Source organism: Orycteropus afer, unplaced genomic scaffold (assembly GCF_000298275.1).
Source record: "Orycteropus afer afer isolate SDZICR_OR568_19922 unplaced genomic scaffold, OryAfe1.0 scaffold00002, whole genome shotgun sequence".
Classification (NCBI taxonomy): Eukaryota; Metazoa; Chordata; class Mammalia; order Tubulidentata; family Orycteropodidae; genus Orycteropus; species Orycteropus afer.
The window spans coordinates 12,334,278-12,342,931 of NW_006921589.1; positions in this window are offsets into that span (position 1 = coordinate 12,334,278).

The window sequence follows — 8,654 nt, forward strand, 5'->3', positions numbered from 1 at the left end:
GCCCCTGTAGTGCCAAACACACAGCTGTGCACAGTCCTTCCCCTCCTTGTGTCTGTTTGTAGGTATCTTCTTTCCTAGATCCTCTGCCTAAGCATTCTGATGTGAAGGCGGCTGATGAGTCCGTCCCAAGGAGCATAAGGCCAGCAATGTGTCAGGGCTTCTCTCACATCGAGGGCTGCATTAATGATGGCAGACTGGTGCAGTCAAGGGAGGTGAGAGGGAATCCTCGGGCAGCTCTGCAGATCAGATCCCTGAGGGGCCTGGCGCCAGGCTGGTGGTGGGATACGGACAAGTTGGGGTGGAGAAGCGAAGGGTCAGTGGATTGGGGCCCTGAGAAGTGTCTGGAAGAATCAGGAGAGATCGACTCGGAGAAGAGGAATACGGGTGCCTGCCGTCCAATGTCTGACGGCCTCTCGTGCACAAGGAAGTCAGCATTCTCTGGGCTCCACACGTAAGAGGTGAGGGCTGCCGGGAGGCCTGAGGTGGGACCTGTTCAGGAAGGGGAAGGGATGCTTCGGGAGGCGTGAGTTCCGGTCACGGGAGGTTTTGGAGCCAGCACTGCTGAAGGCCCTTCCAGGTCTCAGACCTCATTTCCCTCACCAGCACCCTCTTCTGGTCGGAGGCGGGAGTGCAGCGCAGCTGGGCCTGAGCCTTAAGCGCCCCCTGAGGGCGACGTGGCCGGAAGTCACTGGTTTGGGAACGGGCCTCCGGCTAGGCTTAGTTCTGGCTTTGCTGGGACCTTGGGACGATTTTGTCCCTCGCCAGACTTGGGATTCCTCATCTGTGAAATGGGCGAATACCTCACCCCCAGGACTGGTGTGAGGATTGAGACCAGGCAGCAGGTAGCGTAGTGCGCTGCTGACTGCAGGCGCTGCAGGCCCTTCCTTCAGAAACTCGCGCTTCGCTCCCTTTCTTTCTGCTTCCGACTCCTCCACACCATTTCCTCGGCCCCGAGGGAGACTTGGCAGCCGGACCGAGCTGTAGCAGAAAAGCCTTCTGAACGATATTGATCTCATTGGCTCCTGACTCCAGACCACAGCGTTTTCAGAAGGTGGTAGCGTTGCCTTGGTGGCTGCAGCCTTGATGGAGGTTGAAAGATCATCTCTGGCCATCGGGACAGGATGTCCGGGTTCTGGGCCCCTCCTCTCAACCTCAGCTCCATTCCCTGACTCCCTGGTCGGGACCCGAGAAACGGGGGCATACTCAGAGTGTCGCCAATCCTCGTTCTCCCCCAGCTCCATATCCTGCATGAACAGAATCTGACCTGGCAGCGCCCCGCCCCCTCCTTAGGGGACAAGACTGGTTTGGGACATCAGGAGCCCCGGCCACGTGGGGCAGGGACATGGGTTCCCAGGCAATAGAGAAAATCTCCAAACCATGGAGCTTTAAAGCCAGTGGAGACGTTGGGGTAAGTCACTTAATTATTAATCAATCCAACAGATACTTCTTGAGCACCTACTGTGTGCAGGGATCCTGCTAGGGTCTCAGCAAGGCAGGTGTGTGTTTCTTTTGCAGCACTTGGAATCTAGTGGGAGTGGGGAGTTGTAGATGGAAGAATCAGCAGTGATCTAATTACAATGTTAGAAATTCACTGGAGGAAAGGGACAGCATGCCCGAGTGTGTCATGGATCCACGTTGTCTGGGAGAGCAGACAAGGTGTCCCTTAGGAAGTGACGCTTTGAGCCGAGAGCCGAGAGATGGACAGCAGTTGCTTGGGCACAGAGGGAAGGAAGGGTGTTTCGGACAGAGGGAACAGTAGCACATGCCAAGGGACAGGAAGGGCACAGTTTGATCCTCATGTACCTCCCCTGGGTACCATGTTTCACAGCTGTCCTGTTAATTTGAAGGCAAGATGGAATAGTGGGTAAGAGACTGTTGTGTCAGACTTCCTGGTTCAAATCTGCCTCCATCCATACTTGGTGTGTGACCTTGGACAAGTGCCTGCGCTTGCTATGTTCCTGTTTCCACATCTGTAAAATGAGGAATGATAATACTAATACCTAGCTTGGGGGTTGTTGTGGGAATTAAAGTTTATACTTGTGGAGTAGCTTGGAATAAACTCCGAAACCAAACTCACATCCATTGAGTCAATTCCAACTCATAACGACCCCTCCTTGGGTTTCTGAGGCGGTATCTCAACAGAAGTAGATTGCCCAATCTTCCTTCCGCAGAGTGGCTGGTGGGTTTGAACTGCCAGCCTTCTGGTTAGCAGTCACATGCCTTAGGCATTACACCACCAGAGCTCCTTAGCTTGGAATAGTGCCTGGCAAAAAGTAAGTGATGTCTAAATGTCAGTCAGTTAACCAGATGCCACCCGTTGATTCTGACTCATGATGGTTCCTTTTGTGTCAGAGAACTGTGCTCCACAGAGTTTTCAAAGGTGAATTTTTTGGAAGTACATTCCCAGGCCTTTCTTCCAAGGCACCTCTGAGAGGATTCAAATTGTGAACCTTTTTATTTAGCAGCCAAGCATGTAAGACCCAGTGTACCCATAGTACCATCCCGTTGAGTTGCGCAGCTCAATACAGGAGCTGCCTCATGGCCACGACCACCAACACCCTCTCAGTTACAGAGTAGACTGATCTAGGCATGAGTATCTGACTCAAGATGGGACAATCCACAATCTTCCCTAGGTTGGAGAAATGAGGAAATAAAGGGCCTGGGGTCTGCGGTCCAGGGTGGATGTCTGCATGGGCTTCTCACCATTATCTTCATGGAGGTGACAAGACCACAAGAGGAAGGAAGGTCCATGTATTTCAGGTGCATGAGAATCATGACAGTTTCAAAGGTGTGGTCCACAACCTGTAGAGAGCAGTCTAACTTGCAAGGCCAAATAGACCAGATGCTGGACATCTCAGGGGTGACCTATGGGGACAGAGGACTTTTGGGAAGAGTAGAGTGGTGAAGGAGCTCTGGTGGTGCAGTGGCTAAGACGTCAGCTGCTAACCAAAAGACTGGTGGATTGAATCCCCCAGCTGCTCCACAGGAGAAAGATGAGGCAGTCTGCTTCCATAAAGATTTACAGCCTTGGACACCCTGTGGGGCAATTCTGCTCTATCCTAAAAGGACCACTATTGCACATGATAGCAGTGGGTTTGGTGTTGTGGGTAGAGTGGTGAGGACAGAGCATTGAGGAAGTGGGTTAGCACAGTGTCTGGGTCATAACAGTTGGAGAATTGGTAGTCGATGAGCGCACAAGAAGTAGAGCCAGAGAGGGAGTGGAGACAACTCTTTCAAAAACCTTGACTACTTTCCACTCCAGTGAACAACTTCTCCTGAGCATTACTCTCTGCTTTCAGTAGATCACTTTGACCTAGGTTTCACCCACATCCAAGTTGGCTGGGGAGGGCAGAGACCAGGAAACAAAGTGGTTTGTCCTGGAAACCCGAAGCCCCTTTGGGGTGGGCTTGCAGAAGAAGCGGTGTGACAGCTAACCTCAGTCTTTCCTGCTGCAGTAGCAGTAGGTGCCAGCCAGGGAAGGAGAAGCTTTCTCTGAATGACAGCCCTTCAGACCACAAAAAGCAGCTGAGCTCTAGCCCAGGTGGAGATAAGAGAGGTGAAAATCAGGTGAGAGCTGTGGCCAAGGTGAAATCCAGAAGGCAGTGCTGGCTTTGTGTGTGCTTGGTGTTCAGTTTCATCATCTCACTGCACTTCCTCTTCTCCAGTTCCTGCTCCAGGAGCTCCCAGCCTCTAATAACCCCAAGGCCTTGTCCAGCATGTGGGAGGCTGGGCTGGGTGAGGTATACAAGGCTGCCTAGGAGCAGCGGCCACGAGTGGGAGAAGTGTGAGCCTCTCATCTGATGATGTTTGGGACTTGCTGGAGGGGTGGACCAGGAGGCCCAGTTACATTTTTCATTTTACGGCTTCCTCTTTGGGGCCCTGTGCCCCTTTCCTTTTTGGAGCATTCTCTGTCCTCCCTGCTAAGCCCCCAGCTTTCTCTTCTGTTTGTTTGTTCCCTCTTCCTCTCCCTTTTTCTGTCCCTTCATGTCCCATCTCACCTCTCTTTCTATCTCCCAGGCAACCACTTCTCCCATAACTGAATCAGCAGTAGAAAGAGCTCTGGCAGTAGTGCTGCCAGTAGTCCTCAGTGGGGGGCTGAGGCCAGGAAACCTCCCTTCCCACGGCCCCTCAGAGACAGGGAGGGGCCTGGGCATGGGTTGTGGGGAGCTAAGGGAGAACTCTGGAATGCCCAGACAGGGCCAGGACTCTGAGCGTCTCTAGTTTTTGTTATTTGACTGCTAATCAGAAGGCTGGCTGTCCAAACCTTAAAGGTAGACTAGGCAATCCACTTCTGTAGAGATACCGCCTCGGAAACCCAAGGAGGGGACACTATGACTTGGAGTCCACTCAAGAGCAGTGAGTTCGGTTTTTTTCTTTTAGTTTGGAGGGAAGGAACTATTTAGTCCACTGGGAGCTCTGGTAGCATAGTGCCTAAGGCACTTGACTGCTAACCAGAAGGCTGGCGGTTCAAACCCACCAGCCACTCCTCAGAAGGAAGATGAGGCAATCTACTTCCGTAGTGATACTGCCTCGGAAACCCAAGGAGGCGTCGCTGTAAGTCCGGTCGACTTGACGGCATATAAGAACATTTAGTTCACTAGGGAGGTCCTCTCAGTGCCCTTATGGGTCTGAGACTACCTCTAGTGGCCAAAAAGAGGACTGCAGCCGTGTGTGTGTGTGTGTGTGTGTGTGTGTGTTCCTGTTGTCAACCCCCCCCCCCCCCCCCCCACCCCCCACCCCCGGCTCCAAGCGGTCACTGTGGGCAGCTGGCTGAGCCAACTTTCTAAGGGCCTGAGAGACACGATTCATTGATAGCTGAAAACTGAGAGTAATTGGACATTTAGAGGCAGGTTATTTATTAAAAGCTCCAGGAGAGTGGTAAGAACAGAGACCTGGCGGCCTCTGTTCCCATCATCAATTCCCCTCCTGGCGAATGGGAGCTGGTCCAGAGCTCCTGATGGCCGGGGCTGCCTGGAGCTGGGCCGGAGACCACTGAGGTGGTCAGCTGTGACAGGAAGATGCAGCCCCAGGGTGTGGCTCAGTGGAAGGAGCACTGGACTAGTGGTCAGGAGCTTTGGGCTTTTATCCTGGCGGAGCCACTAGCACACAGGGGCTGGGCAAGATCACTCCCTGCGCAACACGTCCGCGCGCTTCTCTTCAGTGTGGAGCTGTGGCGACATCTGGTGGAGAAAGCGATTCTTAACAGCCCCACAATCTGCAAGGACAGGTTGTGTGCTGACTTCTGAGAGCTGTCTGTCTATCCCCCCACAGTGGGCCTACTGTTCACTCTCCGCATTGAGCTAACAGGGCAAGTGTGTCCTCTGCCATACACTTTAGTGGCTGGTTTCACTTGCCTTCCCGAGTACTCGGCACTCTAGACGTTCGACGCCACTCACCTTTGCTCCTCCCTCTTCAATGTGAGCACATTTCTGGTGGCTCCAGCCCCTTTGGAGATGGAAACCAGCTGCTTCTGGTCCTCAGGGATTGGGTCTGAGAGCCTGGAATGCAGGCTCTTTATTCTCTGGGCTCAGTTACTGTGCTCCTGCCCTCTTCAAAGTCAGTGACCCCCTTTCCTGAAAGGACTCCCAGGCCCCTTATCTCACTGAACTGCCCCATGACTCTAAGAGAGAAGATGAATCTTATTGAAAAATAAAACAAAAACCTGGAAGCAAGTGGTGCAGAGGCAGGCAGAGCACTGATAAACCAGCTGGAAAAGTGAAAACAGTAACACATTGTCCTTTTCTCCATTGTAAGATGCAGAGGCAGGGTGCTTGGTTGGAATAGGCTTAGCCTCCCAGTCCATCCAATTTGGTCTGAGTTTCAAGTCTGCTACTACGGCCAGTGTCTGTGACCTTGGGCCACCTATTTGACCTCACTGTGCCTCAGTTTCCTTGTCTATAAAACGAGACAATAATAGCTATCTGACAAACTTTTGTGACTATTAACCCATTGCCATCAAGTTGATTCTGTTTCTGACTCATAGTGACCCTATAGGACAGAGTAGCACTGCCCCATAGGGTTTCCAAGGCTGTAATCTTTACAGGAGCAGACTGCCTCATCTTTCTCCCATGGTGTGGCTGATGGGTTTGAACTACCAACCTTTCAGTTAGCAACTGAATGCTTATCCACGGTGCAACCTGGGCTCTGCATATGTGAATACTAGAGATTATATATACAGAAAGTCTAGCCTGGTGCACATGAGGAATTAGTGGGAAGGGAAATAACATTGATTGACTGCCTGTGGCGTGCCAGGCCCTGTGTGAGATACACAGGGTCTCATTTACAATAAACTCAAGAAGGTGGTCATTACCACACCCATTTCATAGATAATAAAACCAAACCTTAGAGAATGTAAATGATAATTACGTTATTAAGTATTGACATAAAGATTTGAACCCACATCTGTCTGATTCCAAAGACCATAGGCTTATCCAGAAAAGTGTAGATAGGTGGCAGTGGGAACATGCTGAGGTAGGGGCCTGAGAGGGTGGATGTTCTCGTGAGATCAGAGAAGGGTGGCACAGGAGGTAGGGAGACTTTAGAGAGAAAAGGGCTAGCAGAGTGTGTAAGATCCTGGGGACATCTCATCTCACTGTGCCCTTTGCAGCTAAGCTCAGAGGGACTTTCCTGAGGTCATTTGGCCTCTGGCCCAAAGATCTAGTGTTTGAGAATGGTAACAAAAGGAGCTGACAAAGCTGGACACAGACTCCAGGATGCATTTAGGAAAACTCTAGGGTCACAGGCAACTGAGAGAGAATGGGGAAACAGGACCCCAGTGGGCAGCAGTGAGTGGCACCCGCTGCAAGGGGCAGGTGGTGGTGGGAAGCCTGAGGGTCAACATGGGGCCTTCCTGCCTGGCTGAGAGCCCCAAGACAACACTGAGGAGTGGGGTCGCTGCACCCTGGAGGGGCTGAGCCTGTTCCTGGGCTCAACAGGAGAAAACCCCAAGGGGAGGCAGGGAAGCTGAGAAGAAGGCACAGAAAGAGAAAGCTGTCTTGGTGCCCAGAGGCAGCTCACCATAGTGGACAACAGGGTTAGAAGTATGAGCTGCCGCTCAGTGAGGCCAGTGACCTGGCCCAGAATCCCCTCCTCCTCAGAAAAGGCTAGTGAGCATTCTGCCTTCAGCCTCCACAGTTGCTGGTCCTGCGAAAGGATCAGGTTTTAGGGTGGAGGCTGCAGAGCCATTGGAAAGGAAACGTCGCCCCCTAGTGGCACTGTGGCTGTGGTGCTGCAAAGGAGACGCTGCGAAGGCGGTGCAGTTGCAGCCACCTTGGTCCCTGTTGTGCAAACATTTTGAGCTCTTCCTATGTCAGCAAAGGAGCTCTGGTGGCGTAGTGCCTAAGACACTTGACTGCTAACCAGAAGGCTGGCGGTTCAAACTCACCAGCCACTCCTTGAAAGGAAGGTTGGGCAATCTACTTCCGTAGTGATACTGTCTCGGAAGCCCAAGGAGGGGTCTCTATGAGTCCGGTCCGACTCGACGGCACCTAACAACAACAACAACAGCAACATATGTCAGCAACAACATGTCAGCAATGTCCAGGAGTGGAGACAGAGCGGTGTCTTTCAAAGTTCAATGTGACGAGTGTGGTTTTCTCTGGATGCTTGGAGGGTAAACGGACCCCAGGCTTACTACAACAGCAGCCAGACTGGAGACTGTTGTTGTTGTCGTTAGGTGCCGTCGAGTCGCTTCCGATCCACAGTGACCCCATGCACAGCAGAAGGAAACACCGCCCGATCCTGCGCCAGCTCCATGATCCCTGCTATACTTGAGCCCATTGTTGCAGCCACCATGTCAATCCATCTCGTGGAAGGCCTTCCCCTCTTTCGTGGACCCTCCACCTTACCAAGCATGACATCCTTCTCCAGGGAATGGTCCCCTCTGACAACAAAGTCAGTATGATGGAGTCTGGCCATTCTCGCTTCAAAGGAACATTTCAGGTGTACTTCCTCCAGGACAGATCTGTTAGTTCCATGGTACCTTCAGCATTCTTTGCCAGCACCACAACTCAAAAGCATCAACTCTTCTTCAGTTTTCCTTATTCATTGTCCAGCTCTCACATGCATACGAGGGGATTAGAAATATCACAGCCTGTGTCAGGCACACCTTAGTCCTCAAGGAGACATCCTTGCTCCTCAGAACTTGAAAGAGTTCCTTTGCAGCTGACCTACCCAGTGATACATGTCGTCTAATGTCCGACTACTGCTTCCATTGGCGTCGATTATAGAACCAAGCAACATGAATTCTTTGACAACTTCAATCTTTTCTCCATTTATTGTGATGCTGCTTATTGGTCCAGTTGTGAGGATTTTTGTCTTCTTTATATTGATATGTAATCCATACTGTAGACTGTGTTCCTCAATCTTCTTCAGTAAGTGCCTCAAGTCATCCTCACTTTCAGTAAGCAAAGTTGTATCATCAGCATATCTCAGGTTGTTAATGATTCTTCCTCCAATCCTGATGCCATATTTTTCTTCATATAGTCCAGCTTCCCAGATTATTTGCTCAGCATATAGATTGGATAAATATGGGTAAAGAATACAACCCTGAAACACTCCCTTCCTGATTTTAAACCATGCAGTGTCCCCTTGTTCCGTTTGAACGACAGCCTCCTGGTCAAGGTACAGGTTCCTCATGAGTACAATCAAGTGTT